Genomic DNA, 19,945 nt, shown 5'->3' on the forward strand with positions numbered 1-19,945 from the left:
TATTAAAAAAATGTATTAATAAAATCTTAAAAGTACAACACATTGTATAGCATTTGTAGAAAGGAAAAAACCGAAGATTTATAATTTCTATTACATTAAAAAATACTGAACAACGCAGTTCAAAATTTCTCTTATCTGGGTTCCCGATCATAGGGACATTTTCGGCAATTGTGAAGCAGACAAGCTAGACAGAAGGATGTTTCAGGACTCCACTCGTAACACCTAAACGATCTGGGCATATCGCTAACATCATGTAAATTGTTACTGAGTTCTTTCTGTGATGAACTTTTTAATATAAGATGGGAAGACGATATGAAGGCATCTGTATGCAATTTTACCACGTTTCACTAAAAGGAAATCCAATAATCTCATTGAAATGTCTCGTAGAGATATCAGTCTTATGATAGGTCTACTTACAAGTCAGTGCAGATAAGGCAACAATGCTAGAAGATTGAATCTTCTCTTCAATTATAACTGTTGCAGCTGTGAGAAAGACGAAGAAAGTTGGACTCTATCTTTGCCCAGCTCATGCATGGCGGCAACTCAATACTTTAGGGACCCCTTTCTTTAAGGATCATGATCAAATACAAGACTTTCCACTAAACAGCATTTTAAGCTTCGTCAAATGTTACACGTACTTTTAAATCTCGAGTCCTTTCTTTATACGGTAGCAGAATGAGTCAATAGGCCTAAATGGATCCAGTTTAGATCCATCGCCGTTTTAACCCAACCTTTTAAAAAACATATTAAAATTAGTTAAACTTATAATAGCTCACCTAATGTTATAACTGTCGTAACTAAATGTCATTAAGTATGATCATATTGACTTTATTTTATATATCTCATTTGCTTTTTTTATATAATTTACTTTTTTTAAATAATTGTTACGTTTTTCTACTAATTTTTTGCTTATTAGATTTTTATTTTATTTTATAGTTTACTTTTATTTTTTAATTTACTTAAAAAATTTTTTTTTAATTTTTTCAAACTTCACTAAAATTTATATTTTTTATTTATTTATGTATTTGCTTGTGTTTTTAAATTTAGCATATTAGGTTGTGTATATATTTTAATTTTATTTTTTAGTATTTTTTATTTTTAATAGTATTTTTTTTTATTTAAAGTATTTTTATATTTATTTTAATTTTAATTAGTTTTATTTTATTTTATATTACTTTAATTTTATTTAATATTATCTTTATTTTATATATGTTTTATTTTATGTTTCTTTTTTTTATTTCGTTATGTAAGCATTTTTATTAAAAAAATTTGTTTAGTTTTACTATAGCGTATGAGATATATAAACATAAAATGTGTTTTTATGAAAATATACTATTTGTAATATAATGAAACCAAATAACATATTGAATATTTTTTTTACAGTATAAAAATTATGTTATATTAAAATATAAATATTGAAGGTTTTGAAACTAGAAATATAAATTTAGTTCATTTTATTGTTTATTTTATTATTTATTTTTGTGAAATACTCTGTTGTTGTGAAGTAATTAAAAAAAATTAAGCAAATAAAAATAATTGTAAAATACAAAAATAAAAATTATGTCTTTAGTATAACATGCATATAAAAAAAATTTTTTTTCTTATATATAAAATAAATAAAAAAGAATTTTCAGTTCATTAAATAAATTGTTATTTTTTTACTCGATATTTTTAAAGATATTGTCGGCAGTAGTTAAAATAATAAAATTTTAAGTCAAGTTAAATAATATTTAAAAAAAAATTAATAAAAATATAGCACGTAAATAAACCAGACAGTCATATATGATATTTAATTAATTTTGTAATGTTAATAAAATTGTCAGATAATAAATGTAAGCTTTAAGTTTTTCTATTGTCATTAATATTTTATTATGTTGAAATATGTATATGTTTTACCACTCAATTTTTAATTAATTTTATTTAAAATATTTTAAAATGTTTTTTACTTCAATTCCGAATTGTGCCAATTGTGAATATTAATTAATATTATTAATTTGATTTTAAAATTTAAATTCTAAGGCGTAGCGAAATAAGTTTATTGTATGTAATTATATTCACTTTATTTAAACAATTGGAAAATTTTAATTAAAATTTAAAATATTTAATAAAATATACATAGAAAGAATTTAGATGAAATAAGTTTTGATTTTACATGTAATTTTATTTTAATTATTTACACAAATTAAATTTTGTTTATATTAATTTAATTTTTTTTAAACTTATTAAATTTTTTTTAAATTAATTTAATTTTCTTTTCATTAATTTATTTTTTTTTGTTTATTCATTTATTTATTTTTTATATTAATTCAATTATTTTTAAATTAATCTAATATTTTTTATAATTATATAATATTTTTTTTTTATACTAATTTAATATTTAATATTTTTATATTCTTTTTAAATTTTGTTTTACATAATTTTTTATTTTTATGAACAAAATTATGTTTGTATAACAAATTTTTTTATGTATATTCTATCAAAATATTTTTTTATTATACATTTAAAATTACTACGTCTTAGAATTTTTCATTGTCATTATAAATAAATTTGTTTATAAAAGTTTTTATATTTTTTTAACATTTCGTTTTACTAATTTTTGAAAAAGTGTTTTCAATTAAAATTTATAGAAAATAATGCTATTTCTGCAGTTACTAAAATATAAATTATAATTCTAATATTGACTTAATTTTAAAACGATAGTAAATGTTTTCAATATTACACTAGATATATCACAAGTTACTCGTAAAAATTAATATACACTTTAAAAAATAATGCAATGTGTAAGCAGGCAAAATATTTTTAACTCTTTAAATGTAATAATGTAATCATTTTAAAATTTTTTTAAATTTATAAAAATAAACATAACCAGATATTTACAAATGTGAGGAAGCGAATAAAATTAAACGAACGATAATTTATAATTTTTAGTAATTGTTTTTATTATTGATTGTAATCTTGTATATTTAAAAAATAAAGTAAAAAAAAAATGAACAAAATTGTTATGAATTCTAAGTTGAACTAATTTGAGATTCAAATACAGATTTTCCTCTTCTCTAAGGTTTAGGCCATCCTTTGGTTTCTATGATTTAATAATAATTTCATATCTTCATACCTTTAAAGATGGGAAGACTAAACGTATGATCTCTTTGGAATTTCAGTGAATCTCATATCTCGGTATACGGTGATTGGTGATTTCATAGGAGAATGTATATTTTTGGGCTTAACTATCCAATCAATAGATCAATAACATGAACTGTAAGTGTAAGTATGATTTAATCTTATTTTTTTGAGAACAACTTTTAAAAATTGTTCATTTTACAGATAAATGAGATGATCGGAAACACGAACGATAAGGAACGATTGAAACGATAAGGATGGAAGTCTAGATTTGTTTTTGTTTATACTGAAATATCTATTTTTGTATAATGGAGATCAAAAAAAACGAAAACAATGTCATAAATAATGAAAAAATTTTGAAGCTTACAGTGAAAATTACCATAAAACTGATACTCTTAATATGGAATAATATCGCATATGAATAGAGCAGAAAGTTTCGATATATAAATATAATATGATCTCGAAAATTTTATTAGTTGATGACGATACAAATTAAGCAATGAATGAAAAAAATTCTTTCATACATTTACATAATGAAATTAAGCATATAATGTTTATATTCCAAGGAATGAAAAATATCAATTGTACTACAGCTTATTTTAAAACGAAAATTACGTGGTGAATGCTTAACTATCCTCTATACCAAGAATGGAGTAGAGTACGCGATAGAAATAGTTTTGATAAATATATCAGAATAAATAATTAATATTACTTTGTTCTATTTACAATCAATTTTAACTCTTATTTGGATCTTTAAAATAATTTTCATCCGACAATATGATTACTTGCGTATGGATGGTTGGAGCATGGAAAATTTGTATACGATATCAGCAATACTATAAAGATATCTGTTAAATCTATCCACATATGAGGACATAATCGCCCCCACAATCAAAATCTTGTCCAACAGATGTTAACCAATTACTGATGTAATGCCACTGATGTATTAATACTAAGAGGATACCATCATCCGGTAGCAGGACTTTCGAGTTTTTGGGGAAAAAATGAATACAAAAAACATAAGTAAGATAAGTTTTAAGAAATGGATAGTTCAAAACTGCTGTTCTTGCGAAATAATTAAGGATAACGGATTAATAACTTTGTTAAGTTAGCATTATCACTTGAGCATCGCATGTAGACACTAATAAATTGTTACTACATTCAAGAATGTTTTCTAGGAGCATCAACAAATTTTACGATATACCATATATGTCGAAAAGATGAAAATGGAATAGAATATAAGCTATGGAAGTTTTTAAAAGGCTACTTATATCGAAATCAATGTAACTTAAATCATTTAAAAATTAACAATTTCCTTGTAGATATATAATTTCGGATAATCTTTTAATATACATATAACTTAGGTAAACGAATTAGATAGACATTTTAAGAAGCTTTTACTGATTTTAACTGTTATCTCTGATGTCTGTATGATGATAATATATAATGATAATGTTATAGAAAAATTTAATAACAATCGTAAATAATATAGTACTTTATATAATATTATATATATACCATATTATATATTATGTTATATATTTTATTATATATTTCATTTATTTATTTATTATTAACTTTACATTGTCATTTAAATAACAAGTAAAGAAGAGGTTATTGCTATAGCAGCATGGGCCTTAAGCAAATATTATATATATATTATATACTTATTATATTGAAGCCTTTTTCTCTAATACGCTGCAAAAAGAAGATTCTTAGAATAAATAAAATAAATGCCAGAGCGGTGGCAAATATTTAAGACTTTGAAGCTCAAATTTCGGTATTAAGAAATTTAGTTTAAATTAAGATAATATTATTTTAAGGTCCTTAAGAAAATCTATTAGTTAGAAAAATTAAAAAAATTTGTATAGAGTATAAAAGGTGAAAAGTATTAAGAAATAAAATATTTTTTTATCGAAAGAAAATGTTATATGTTTTATTTAAAAAGTCAATCAATCATTAAACTGTCAAGTGTACAAAACTTAAAGAAAATTCGATTTTTTTTCACAGCTGATATATCTAATATACGTTCAAATCCAAAATCAAATTTAAGACAAAGTTTTGGATCTACTCATGCTCTAAAATAATACATACTAACTCTAATGCAGATTGAGTTCCATTAAAGTTAGAATTTTTAAAAACAAGCTATGCTTAGGTTTAAAGGAAATATTTCTTGATTTTTCAAAAAATTTGATTTATATTAAATTTTTAATTCATAAATTACTAAATTTAAATAATTTATGTAATTAATATAAAAAAATAATATTATTATCTGTTATCATAATATATTATTATTTTTTACAATAATAATCAGGGTTTCGGATCGGAATTCTTTCCGTTCCGGTTCAGAAGAAAAAAAATATAACGGTTCGGTTTCGGTTTTCGTTCCTGCAAAAATATCGGTTTTTTTTCCGGTTCGAAGTCCTGATAATAATTGAAATCAATTTTAATAATTATGATAAATGATAAAAACGTGTTTGAATTAAATTAAAAAAGATGATTAAATAAAAGGAGTAGATGAGGCAATAAAGAGATTAAAATTGTAATATGTGTATATATTAGATATTGATAGTTCTAATAGAAATAAGCGCTTCAAGCGTCTATTGTATGTGACTTCGTTATTTGGTAGCTGCCTCATTTCTTTGCTAGGATAGGGTGAAAGAGAAATTTATCTGCGACGAAGGGTGTCTTTAAGTCACGATGAATGTCATAGTTTGAGACATTCCCATAACAGTCAGTGTTGATGATAGTCCTAAGTATTTTTAATGGTAGTCTTTTCAGTATTTGTATGTTGTATTTGCATCTTGTGTCCCATATTTCGGGGTTTGCTATAAAATGTGGATTTTATAAGCCGTGTACAATGGACTTTTGATAGCAATGAAAATTTTTATCACTCTTGTAAATAATATCCAAAGTAGAAATGTAAATTCCTGATTTTGCCACATTGAGCACTTATTGGAAAGATCTGGATGCCAGTTCGTGACTCTGCTGGCTGCCCAGATTGTATTTTTGTCCCGTGTTTTATATCTTAGAAGTGTAATATGCGCTATTATTTTGTTAGTGGAAAGGCCGCCAGGTTGTCAGGTATTTGGAGTTCACCATTCTAAGACACACTCACACAGTGTCATTCATCCTTGGACACGGTTTTTGAAACACCTAGGACTAAAAGTTTTATTGAGTTTTTCACTCCAGATCAGTCATAGTTTGTGACTCTGTACCACATATGAACCGTCTCGATTTAGAAATCCTGGTCCAAAGAAGCCTAGCTAACAGTAGAGTCAGGGTAACACTTACCAAGTCAAGTTTTTGCTCTCGATATTTTTCCTCATCAAAAAGCAATGATATTGTTTTGAATCCATTATTTTGAAAATATAAAAAGTAGCGTCATTTCAACAGCTGTAAGTAAATAAGTAATAATTTAATTGTCAATAAATATTGGCAAACATCATTTTAAAATTGCCACTTATTATGGTTGGTTGGTTAGTAGGTTGCAGTGACAGTCCAATCAACCTCAATTAGCGAGTTTTCCCTGTTTTGCTTCCACATTCCTTGCAAGAACCCTTAATATAAAAGAGTAGAAACTAAATCCATCCCGTGGAATTAAGGTAATTTATTAGGTCTCCCGTCTTCATCTATAAACAGTGCAATAAACTGTCAAAGAAACTTTATTCTTTCAAAACCGGAATTCACAGAGAAAACGTGTTATAGTTTCTTTTCCTAAGAATTTCCATAACTTTTGCAATGATGATTATGAGGAATGTGCAGTTTCTTCGTTTGGATTCCTATATACCAATGACCAGAAAGAACTGCAGTGAGCCTTCCAGTGTTCACGTGGTCTTTTTTGATTAGTTCTAATGATCTAATTTAAATATACGTAGGCCACGTTAACTGGAAAGTTGCACATGACTTAAATGCTTTCGATCTGTTGCTGGCATGTTGAAGAAAATAGAAATAGGTACTTCTTTTAAGGGTGTCTAGGGTAATATAAACCGATATCGCCAGGGACACATCCAGTGAAGCACAAGAGCAGGCTAAGCTGTCAGCTTTCCCGTTCACTTCGATGTTTCTATGTCAAGGGCTTTGTTGGTTAATAGAAATAGTGATATAGCCCTTCAGTTTAATTAGCATTTTCGCTATATGGTTCAAGCCAGTTTATGTGGCTTACTTATAGCCACTGAGCACTTAGGAATTGCTTTCAAAAAGTAGGACATATTTAGAAATGGTATAGATTGTTAACGTTGTATTCAGATCGTAGTATTATATTCGTCATAATTGTTTAAAGATTCTCTCAGTTGCTTTCCGCTATTTGAAGCCAATCGTTCTTTAGCCATATTCAGTAAGAATCTTATGATTGGATACTAATAATGACTTCAAGTCGGGAACCTGAAATTGCTTATCAGACATCAAGTTGTTAACGTTACTTCTGTTATCCGCATATATGTTTATTGTGCATTATTAAAAATAAATAAAAAATTAACATTGCAACCGGTGTTAGTGCTGGACAAACATATTCCCCAATGTTTAATTTGTGATGAATGTTTTTTAGAAAAAAATTTTTGTTTTTGCTTATTGGAGTACTTAACATTGAATTCCCAGTCGAGCATTAAAATACATGAAATTTTTACTTCATTGGAATATATGTACGAGTAAATAGGTTCGCTTGCCTGCGAACATGTACAAGTCAAAACCATTTTCTGATTGCCCAAGTTGCACATAAAAAGGCAAAAATTTAAGGATCAAATTGTCTAGCTAAAAACTCGATAAATGCTTTACGATACAAAGGAAGTAATATGATGGAAATAAGCCAAATGTACTCAAACTCATACTTTTACTCCGGCACTGACGGCTGCGTTGGTAGCGCTGACTGGATGGGGGATTGGTATTGCAATGTAAGAGAGGAAAATACACTTCGAAACTTTTTGCTTGTACCAAAACAACATCAAATATAAAAAGAGAACATATTACAAAAGTATCCTGAAATAAGAAAATGATATAAGAAGCATCGAAACAGCATTAAGGAAAAAATATGGAAGGAAAAGTAATCGAAGATGAAGTGAGTATATAATGCAAATATGAATGCAGATGCAGTTGCAGATTGCGTTGAAAATTCGTTAGAAACGTCAATATGTTACGCGAAGAGATTTTGACTCCTTTAAATTGCTTGAAATGGGAGATGAAAATATGAAAGACTTTGCGATTTGTTCCTTTTAATTCCATAAAGAAGTTTCTGAAACTAAAGTGACATAATAAATTTTTTTTTGAAATAAACTTTTTTGTGTAAATTTAACAGTTAAACAAAATTTTGCCAAATAAGTTTATTTTGGAGTTAATAAGATAATATGTTTATAGTTTTTACTGATGTTATTTCAATCCCACCACTTTAGTTAAATGCAGAATTTAAAGTGTTTCGTCTTATTTTTTACTTTGAAACATTGAAGGCACTGGTGCTGGTGTATATGGACCCAACACCAGAATTTCGGAGGCAATGGGTTAATTTCTTACTTTAAAACATTGAAGGCACTAATGCTGGTGTATATGGACCCAACACCAGAATTTCGGAGGCAATGTGTCTCCGCTGAGTGTTTTCCAAGCTGAAATCCACGCAATCAACTTATGCGTAAGATTCAATTTAATCAAAAAATCTTCTGGCTCAAGAATTGTTATTTACTCTGACAGCCAGACAGCTCTTAAAGCTCCTTTTTCTTTCAATGCCTAATACAAAATGTACGTGCATTGGGCGAGTCGGTTATTTAATATAATATAATTCTATCTTAATAATCATCTTTTTGAAAACTAATAGAAAGCCTAACTTAATTTGACAGTTTATAATAAGCCAATAGAGCTAGCTATGGAATTCACAAGTCCAGGAACACAAATAACTACTAGTAGAGTTTTAAAAAAAGAAAGAAAGGAAAATTTTGCTTAAAATTCAATTGGTTCAAAAATTAATTCAAAGGTCAAAACTCAATTTACTTTATAACGGTAAAATTCATATCAGCGATGAGATTACTTTTATCTCCGCGGCATTGTCTATAAGTTAAATAGTGTATATGGTATGAGATATAATTCATAAGATTTATAAGATCCATAAGATAATGATACACATTACACAATTCTCAGTTTGGTGCAATTTATGGCCTGTTGGCATTATTAGGTCATCTTTAAATCTAATAAAATCTAAGCTTCACCGTTAATAGTGCCGAATATCCAGTTATCATAAACAATTTCTAGTTTTTGAGTCTAGAATGTTTTTGGTTTTCATACGATTGTGTTATTTGTCATATTTTAAGGACAATCATCTACTTATTGTAGAGAAAAATAACATATTTTATTCACTGCTTGATTATGGCAGAAAATTATTTACTTACTTACCTGTTTGCCAATAACAACCCGCTACCGAATTTTGACTTGGCGCAACATGTTTCTCCAGGCGTTTCAGCTGTGGCGTCTATGCGTAGGTGGTGGAATTTTAATAACATCATTTTCGATTTGGGAGTTCGAGAACATTTTTTTAAAGAAGGAATTGACATTATCATCGCCAGACAGTAGTTTGGAGAAATATTTCTTTCATACTTTCAGTACACTTTCTGTATCCGTAATGAGATTACCATTTTCGTTTTTATAGGTTAATGCTCCAGGCTTAAAGGTTTGAGTCAGACAGTTGACTTTTTAATCAAATTGACGGGTTCATTTATGTTTCTTCATACCTCGTTTTTTTCTCGTTAGCGCCTTTCCTGATTTCGTTTCTTCCATATGAATAGGTACCTTTCTAACTTTCTCATTTTCCGATATTGTTTACGGATGGTTTGCGTAGCTGCGGATTTCAGAGTTCTTTTATAGGCCGCGTTCTTTGCAGTTGAAGTTCAGCGACACTAAAACATGTACCTCAGCCACCATATATTCATTTGGTTTGACTCCCTGAGCTATCTTCTTGGGGTACGTACCAAGAAGCGTACGCTGTGGTACGCGTTTCAGTAGGTATGAAGAGATATTAATAAAATCAATGATAGTTCTGATGGCTGTCCTAAAGTCTAACAAAACAATAAATGTATAGTACATGTATACTATACAGTATGTATACATATATACTGTTCAAGTTATGCTTCAAAATTATTGAAAAATAGTTCTAGAATATAGCTCTTTCTTCTATTATTATATTTAAGTTCAATTTTACTTCCATTAAGTGCATGTTTAAGTGATTTAACATGGAAGCCACGATTGCTTTATTTAGTAAAGCACACATATAATATAAACACTCTACCTCTTCTGAATTTCAATAAGAATCTTTGATTTAGGTTAATTGCACTCCAAAGCAAATTGAATTTGTTCTCTATTTGTTCTTTTGTTTAAATTTTACTAGTATTAGTAGAAGAACAATCCATCAAACCTTAAACTTCAGTTACAGAAACAACAGCAATAGTTATTGTTGCAGCAATAGCAAATATTCCGAACTGAAAAGGAGATTTTGAACAATGTGGATTTTGCATTATAAACACAAGGAGCAGCGTATCAAAGCAAATGCCACACCAGCAACTGGCAACAAAGTCAAATTAATATTGCGCAAGCTGGCCAGCTCCATGCGAACATACAAATGGATACACTTTAGGTTACATATTCACTAAGGAAGCAACCGCAACTCTAAGACAGCATCGCACTGTTCAGAGTTTCTTTGTTGCTGGAGAGCACCAATATCTCGTACACCCGCAAGAGTAGCACCGGCGTTGCACTGTGTGTACACTAATTTCATTTGGTTACTTCATGCTGTCCAATTTAGCACACTGGGAACGTCTTTTGTAATTTAGAATTCCAAGTGTCAACTGACAAAATCAAACAATAGTTTCCTTTACCGAGTCCATTACAACTCAGTTATATACAAGTAATTTTATAACATAAAAGGGTGTAAATTGCAGCAAAATTAGCCGTTATTGTAGCGAGAGTCGCTTCTAATGGTACCTTAAAGTACCAATCATTGCAAAAGTCCTTTCAAAACTTTCACTGTTCCCATGCGATGCATAACTTAAGTTCCAGCAAAAAGCATAATGGTCGTTCAAAAGAAGTCAATATTAAATATTTAAAATGATGAAACCAGAGTTTAATTATTCCTATTCAAATTGTTTCCTTATTCACATTTGCGATATTTTTTTTAAATAAAAATAAATTATATAGGATTTCAATTCAAACAGAAATGAATTTAATGAAAGCACTACGAAAACTCCACTATTTTTCTTGTAAAAAATCATATTGTTAGCATTGTGTCTATATCATTCTGTCAATCATTTTGATCTTTCCTACTTTGGGGAGTATTTTGTAGCCACAGGAATGTCGAAGATACTTTTTAACTCGTATTTTCTTTGACAACCCTTATTTCAGTTAACATAAAAAATTAATCATCCAACATGCGACTTTTTTATTCTTGGATTAAGGAGTCATTTCTTACATGCAAGCTATCTTCACAACCCACTCTTATTATGTACAAATGTAGGTCATTCTTTTACAAATAGGACGAATTTTGGCAAAATATGACCTCATTACCAGCAAATTGCTTACATTTTTTTTTATAAGCTACTTTCATCATATTAGAAGACCCGTGTCTCGGGATAAAGTTTTGAAATTTTTTTTCTAAGAGATATGGACCCCATGGATCGATCCATGAGTGTTAAGAATTGGCATTGTAGACACATTTTTAAATGGTCATATCTCAGGTTCTATAAATGAGAGAAATTTGAAATTCATATCTTTTTAAAGATAATTCATTGAACTTTTAAGAAATTGTTTAAATAATTAAGATTGTTTATACTTAAGCACTAATTTGAATCGTTAAATTTGAAAAAAAATGTATCCCGCGAATTTTGAGTTTTTTATATTTTATATAGTTTCAGTATTAAATTTTTTGGGAAATAAAAATTTTCAGGACGGCATTATTTTTTTGAATTTTTTGAAATTTATTTTCTTCCGCGAAACACATTAAGCACGTGTATACTATATTTCCAATAAATGAATCCGGTTCGTGTTAATTGAACAAGAGATAGCCAGGTTCCTTTTTGAATACCGCGGTGTGGAAATTTGGTACTACACGCTATCATGTTTCGCGCCACAGCGAAATCAATTAACATCAGACCGTCGTTGAAGGTTGATTCATGATTCTGTCCACGCTGACGTCAGCCTTACAAACGGTTCTGGACATTCCAGGTGCATATCCGTAAATCATTGTCCTTTAAGCGCTTGCATTGGTCGTCAACGTTAATCGATTTTCAGTTCTGAGGCGTTTTTGCGTCCTTCATTGGCGGCTGATTTTACGTCACGGATTCTAAAACCAGCGCATAACCAGCGCATAATTTAAAATTCTGAGAGTAGGACACGCTGTACCCACTACTGGTTCATTATCCAGCGGGTGCCAGGTAACTATCGAGGGATACCACGTGGAGGCTGTGCGGCAACTTGGAGAGACAAGGACAATGGTTGCGCCGGCATTTTCCATGTTAAATGCAATCAGACACCTTGCCTTGCCTTGTGTACTCGCTTTCAGGGGCTAGCGGGCCACTCCATACTATAATACCATTAAATTAATTAATCCAGAAAAAACGATACAAAAATGTTTACTTTTTATTCCTGAATTGAATTTATCATTAAATTCTACTTAAAATAGAAGGAGGCTTTTAGGGGGTTTTTGTTGTAAGAAGTATTTTTATTATACATCATTTTTATTTTTAAGTCGTGAAGTTCTTAGGATATATTTGAATCCAACTTTGTAAAAATTCATGATTGCCATATAGTAAATAACACTGACCAAAAAAGGATCAAGTGTCAATTGATATTATTTTCAATAGAATATATTTTAAAATAATAGTAAGCAAATGGATATGAAAAAATATGATATCTCTAATTTCAAAGAAAAAAATGGTATATATTTTTATCTGGAACACTGGAATTGTGGAATTGTATGTTTCCAGTTTGTTTCTTTGGACTTCACAGTAAAAATTTATAAAAGTTTTATGTAAGTAACATTATTTAATAAAGTGTGTGATATTTTCAAAATATATGAAATTTATATAAATTATATATGTATATCGACATGTTATTGGGAAATAACTGTTGAAAACACATTTCTTCATATCTGTCATTGTGTGCAGAATTTAATGTCTATAATCTTCTGCTCACATCTTTTGGGAATTATTGTAATGAACTTGTAGGATGAGAAACTGACTTCAATATCTAAAAACAAAAACATATGCAATTATCATTTTAGTACCTTTTTTATTTAGGAGATGATGTTCACAAATCTAAAAGTTCTGTACGGATGAACCAGCTCTTTAGCCTAATGGTTACCTAGAATGTTGCGCTAGTAGCGACTTCTTTCGGTTGAAAACCATTTTTCTATCAGAGACCTAGTTGTAAACCAACTTAATTCACAATATGGCTCTAGTCTACAGAGTCTGGTAGTCAGTTAGTATTGTTACTTATTTCTTTTAGAATGGAATGCTTTTAAACCTAAACTTTTTGTAGCTACGGTATTAGGTAAACCCTGTCTTTTTTGTAAGTGTTCTGAATTAAGCAGTTCTACCTCCTATCTGCTTTGTTTCTGTATGGCACATGAGCGACACCGCCTCAATATTTTAGGGGCTTTTTTTTGAGGATCAAGACCTTCCTCTAAATAGCATCATAAGTTTCGCCAAAGGTTCTAGATGGTTTTAGCCTTTAAGTTTTTAATAAGACGGTAGCACAATGGGCATATAGCCTTAAGTGGATCCTCTTGAGATCGTCGGTATAACCTAGTCTATTATACAGATTGATTGTTAAATATCTGGACTTTAAAATCGTAAATTTTTACATGGATTACGCAAACAGATTTTCCTGCAAACTGCCGGTAGGTATAGTTATTTGTGTGTTCAATATAAAAATTTTGATATTGGAACTGTATAAAAACACGAGTGTAGGTAAGTGGTTGATATTACTCTAAATGACAAACTTAAGAAAAACTTTTCACTAAATATTTGCGTTTCAAGAATCTCAATCATTTCTCAAAGTAATATTAAAGTAAGTTAAATAAAAGAACTGACCAGTAATGAGCAAAATTTTGGATAAATATTCCATTCGACCAAGCATCGAAATTTTATTTCAGTTTTTTGTGTAGATATTTGGAAAATAGACTTTATAACGATTGTCAAACACAACTTGGTACAACTACCAAGTTTTTTTTTTTCTTCAAACTCTTTTCTTGCTCTTTGACGGGAGTTTTGTGCCGCGATGATAACATGCGATAATGTATTATCGCGGAAGAAGAACTAACGTTTAAGCTTTCAATATTCTGGTCGAATTCGTAAAATTTTACTTCAGAATCATTTTAGAACTACTTAATATGTGTAATATTTTGTAGTCACCGCTTAAACTTTATGGCAAGTAATTGAAAACAGATCCTTTTGATGAAAAAAAATTGACACTCTTTTAAAGTGAATGATTTCCTACTTTTGGATTTGTGACTTTTCTGGTGATTTCCATGCCACAATTCAATTTTTTGGTTCATATTGATATCACATTTTCTTACCAATTACAATTTCTGACATGCTTAGGGGATTTCTCCGGAGTGTTTTTAACATGTGTTGGCAATGCTAAACTCCTCTGCGCCAGACTGTGAGAGACATTTCAAAATCTTCCGTCAAAACTCGATGGGATTAAGGTTTGAGAGTGAGGACATAAAGAAAATGTAATTATACTGGAAGCAATTATTCATAAAGAATAATTATGCTCTAAGGATTACTGTAGTATATATCCATACATATCCATAACGTATTAATTATTTGAATATTTATCTTCGCCCATTACTAACACTAGCAGAATGATAGCATTCACGTAACTACAACACAATAAAAAAAATTAATAATGAGAAGCAATTTAATAAAGTCAACAGATTATATTTGATTTGTGACAAAATAACTGTAATTGATTTTTAAGGAGGAATACCAAGTTCAAGTGAACACAAGGATTCTCTCCTTCACCTGACCACAAATTCATTTTACTGATCCAGAATACGCTCAAGTTGAATCAATACTTCTAGGTATGAATTATTAAATATTAAATCAAATCACGGAACTAAATTTATTATATTTATTCTAATATCGTACTATACCTTTCCAGTAAAACTGAAATATGGATCCAGGATTCAAGTATTTCATCGTTGACAAGTAAGCTTTTTTTTAGAAATGACAAATTTTCTTAAATACAACATCGTTTCTTTCAAGAATTTTGGATATATTTATTTTGAAGCAGTTAAACTTTTTTGACGCAGAGTTGGTTTACAAATTTTTTGCTGATCTCGGTATCAATTGCACCCAAATTTATGCAGGCGATCAGGAGTTCTTCCAGTTTATTAATCTGCTTTGCTGCCTTGCTTTGCGTTAATCATCATGATTTTTGATTAAATAGTATTTGTTTGTCGTTATGTGACAATAAAAAAATCATCGGTTAACTAAAACACTCTTTTTATTTTATAAATATGACAATATTTATTATTTTATAACCAAACTATTTTAATAAAGTGTTCTTGCAGGCTAATTGGTCAAATTTTTTTTATTGTTTAAAATAAGTTTTGGATTATTATTGGACTTAGGTTGCTTAGTTGTTTTTTTTTTTGCAGTAAGTGAAAAGCATCAACAGCTACCGTGTGAAATTTAAACTACCTCTCAGGAATGCAAAAAGAATAGATTTTGAGCAGGGGACCGTGCAGGTCTTGGCTGGGAATCTCTTTCCAGAATACAGGCAAAGGAATGAAATAGAACATCAAAAAGCTTAACATTTGCGAAGTAAAGATATCTAACTGGGTTTAGAGGTGGGTAATTGTAAATGCAGTTAAAATAATTTGGTTAAATGTATTGTTTAAGAGTAAACTCTATCTAGGGGTTTACTGCAACTGCGATTATACATGGGCAATGTCGTCTAAATCGAAGGCTAGGAACTGGGGAGGCTTGTGCCGCATAGAGAGTAGTAGAATAGAGTGCAGGTGATCAGTGCGCAGTTTGTCGGTTGCAAAATGTTGTGGCACCTGGTAAAGTATTGAAGAGCTTAGGATAACATAAAGTTATCTAACCGCTCGATATTGACAGTATTATAGACACAACAATTGAGATAGTGTTTCCCATCAGATTTGCGTCTGTTACTTTTACAGTCACGAAGTATTTTTCCTTTAAATACGTGAAGATGTTCCATCTGAGCAGAAGAAATACCAGACCATATGTGAAAGGAATAAGTAAAAAGGGTTGATTGTGACGCCGTATAAAGATTTTAAGGTTCATATGACGAAAAAAAGCATTTTTAAAGGAGAATATAAGTACAAGATAATTAAATTTGTCAATAAATTTGTCGGATGACCTATTAACTTTAAGTTTTTTATCAGAGGCCTTGCAAGTGCTGGGACAATCACGGAAACTATCCGTAAAGACAACAGCTGAAAATTTTAGTGGATTCAGTTTTAGTTTCCATGTTTGGTAGTAATTGGACGAGGACCTTAAATGTTGGTTGTGGTAATTACGAAGTGAAGATAATAGAAAGAAATATTCTAAGTGCTGGGTTTTTCTACTTAAGGAAAAATTGTATCTTTTAACCATTTTAACCATCTTTTTTGCGACAACATTAAAGTAATTAAAATACAGTCCACTAAAATTAAGCGATAATAGATAAAAAAATATTTCAATCCATATTTTAGTTAAGTTAGTTTTAGGAAAATTTTGTATTTAAGTAGGAGAGTTTTAAAAATAAAATTAATATCAACCAAATATTCACTCCGTAAATTCACACAGTTTCTGAATATTTATTTTAAGAATAATATCAAATGACAACTTATACTGAAAAACTATAAACAAGTAAATATAGAGAATTAAACTAATAGAAATACTTCCAAAGACCGCCGGTAGCGTATACATGACAGTAGGAGATAATGGGCCCGATTTCTACAAATCATACACTATAAGAACACTGCCAAAAAAATATTTCTAATATAATGTATCTCTTTGGCACAATTTTGTTTATTGAAGATCATTGATGACGGCTGTTTAGTGGTGTCTAAAACAGTTGTATGGTCTGTCTAAGAATTCGCTTAATTAAACATTAAAGTTTTTAATTTGAACCTTCTGATTAATAACTTTTCTATTCAAAATACAGCTTCTGTCAAAGGACTTGAAAATATTAGTCTAAATCTTAAACATTTGTAAAAGATATAAAAATTCAAATATATTGTTTTTTACTACATTATCAGGCCAAAAGTTGGTGCTACCTTCTGCTCAAAAAGTATTCGGATTTTGTTCTTTGTTAACTACTCCTTAAGTAATAGACCTTTTTTTTTTGTTATGTTAATACACCCTTGACATTTGGTGCAACTTTGAGCGCCATCTGTCAATTAGTTTGTTTACAGTAGCTGTTAATGTGAGGCTACCTCAAGTGCATTTAGCTATGTTTACTATGGAAAATTCTTGTTGTACGCGATTTTTTGACCAAACACGGCTGTCAACACCACTGTCATCGCTTAGGCACCATATTCGCCAGATCTGGATCCGTGCGACTTTTTCCTGTTCCCGAAACTTAAATTGTCCCTTCGTGGTAAGCGTTTTGAGTCGATTGAATAGGTAAAAGAGAATTCGCTGAAGGAACTAAAAGCCATACCTGTACGGGCCGACGAAAAGTGTATGAAGATTGGGTTAAACGTTGGCATATGTGTATCAGAAATCCGGGTACTTTTTGAGCAGAAGGTAAATTAAAAAAAAAACTTGAATTTACTAAGAAATGAACAATTTTCTACTAGAAACTTAAATATAAATGAACTTCAAGAAAGCAGTGTAAAGCTTAAGATGAAGTATTCTGATTTGCCATACCCACCGTCATCTTTTATTTTTCGTATAATCTTATATTTTATTTTTATTATTGTTTTTCTTTAATTAAGTGTTAAATTTATTTATATTTTAAACACAAATATTAATAAAATATTTTTAAAAAAATGTTCATTTTGTTACATATTGTGCCAATCAAGTTCCATTATTTTCTACTCCCCATTAATTTTGCTATTTTCTTTAAGTAAAACGAAAACCGAAGTGCATATTTGTGCTAACCATAACCAAATTAATTAATAATTAACCAACAAATTACGAAATTGTTTGCCTAACAAGTTTCCTGCATGATTGATTTTTTAAATCAATATTATTGACAGGATAAAAGCCAGCAAAATTAGTTTTACATAATCTTTTGTTCGGAATTTGACATGTCCGTATACAAAAGATTCGTTTCGCTTGTCAAAGGTAAGTTTCTGATAGGCTCAGTTGTGCTGAGTTCTCGGAAAGCATGGCAAATATTTATTAGGACTATAAGTCTGAAAAGCGTTTATGGAAATAATTACCTTGGAAATGAGTTATGGTATTGACAAATAACATTACACAAAACGAAAAAAAAAATTAGTACTAATAAATACTAATAAATTTTTACATAAAAAATATATTTTAATATATATATCATTATAATTTATTAGATTATATTCTTAGAGTTTTTAATTTTATATATTGATAAAATGAATAAGTTAAATTTAAATATTTTTTCTTATTTAAATATTATATTCATTTATTGAGTATAATTTATTATAATTATATTTATTATTGAACATGCGATATTGTACTTATGTTTGCTAAATAAATGGTTATCCTTTTATGGTTTTGACTTTTCAGTAATCTTTTAATGGCATTCATCATAAAATAATTATTAAGAACAACATATGTGTCTTTTAAAGCTTACTATATTATAATATACCATAAGCTCATATAAATAACTCACTTCTTCTAAGTGCTTTATCTGCCTCAAACGTTGGCTAATATGTTTAATATTTTATCGATAACTTGGTAAAAAAGCAACAATATACTTTTACTATTTATCGACTTTATCAAGTCTTTAGGTATGATATCCATCGTATATTTTGTTTTTTGGGTGTCTCAAGATATGACAGAGCTGTTCTCAAGTCTTCGCTCTTTTACTGTTTCCAAAATTTCTGTTTCTTTTTTAAAGGATAAAATTACTATCGAATTTGTTACAAAGAATCTGTTGGATGGCAACAGATTCTTTACATCCATTCAACTCTTCTTGAGATTCAAGATCATTCATCAACGTAAAAGTTGGTGTCCTCGCTTCTTTACAATAAAAAAATAATCAGTATACGTACTCTCAATAATATAGTAAAAAATAGGTCTGGCGAACGTAACATGTTCTTTCTAATAAGAATTCATACTACATATATATAAAATTAAAAATTTTAACAAAAGTAATAAATATTAATTATAAATTTCAACAATATATTTATATATCAATTCAAATTAATTTTAACTATGAATTTTAGTCGTTTTTAATAAAAAGTTATAAATACTAATAATATTTATAATATTATTTTATTTATATATTCATTAATATTCATTAATTAAATAATTTAATCAAATAATAATAAAAAATAATTAAATTAAATAATATATATATTAAGTAATATTAAACAATAATGCATTTTTATATCCTTCAATTAAATTTCAGCTATAAATTTATTCAAAGTTTTAAAAAAATTTCTATAGAAGTAATAAAAATAATCACATTTTAAATAAAAATTTTTTAAATAAGAAATATTTATATTAATTATATTTATAAAAGTTTTTAAATGTATATAAAACTTAAATAAATATTTCAATTGCAAGTAATATTCTATATCTAAAATAATACATATTAGTTATATATTTCAATAAGAAATATATAACATAAGAAATATATATACAATAATTTATGTATATATATTAGTCAAAAAAGTTTTGAATTATAAATT

At 28.6% G+C, this 19,945-nt stretch overlaps 1 long non-coding RNA gene across 1 annotated transcript; it reads left to right on the top strand.

Moving 5' to 3' along the window:
* The first annotated feature begins 13,006 nt into the window (after nt 1–13,006).
* On the top strand, nt 13,007–15,603 carry LOC119662356. The gene is made up of 4 exons (XR_005250759.1): nt 13,007–13,111; nt 15,067–15,169; nt 15,250–15,296; nt 15,354–15,603. It is a non-coding gene; the product is annotated as an uncharacterized LOC119662356 (long non-coding RNA).
* The last annotated feature ends 4,342 nt before the right edge of the window (nt 15,604–19,945 follow it).

Source organism: Teleopsis dalmanni, chromosome X, assembly GCF_002237135.1.
Source record: "Teleopsis dalmanni isolate 2A chromosome X, ASM223713v2, whole genome shotgun sequence".
NCBI lineage: Eukaryota > Metazoa > Arthropoda > Insecta > Diptera > Diopsidae > Teleopsis > Teleopsis dalmanni.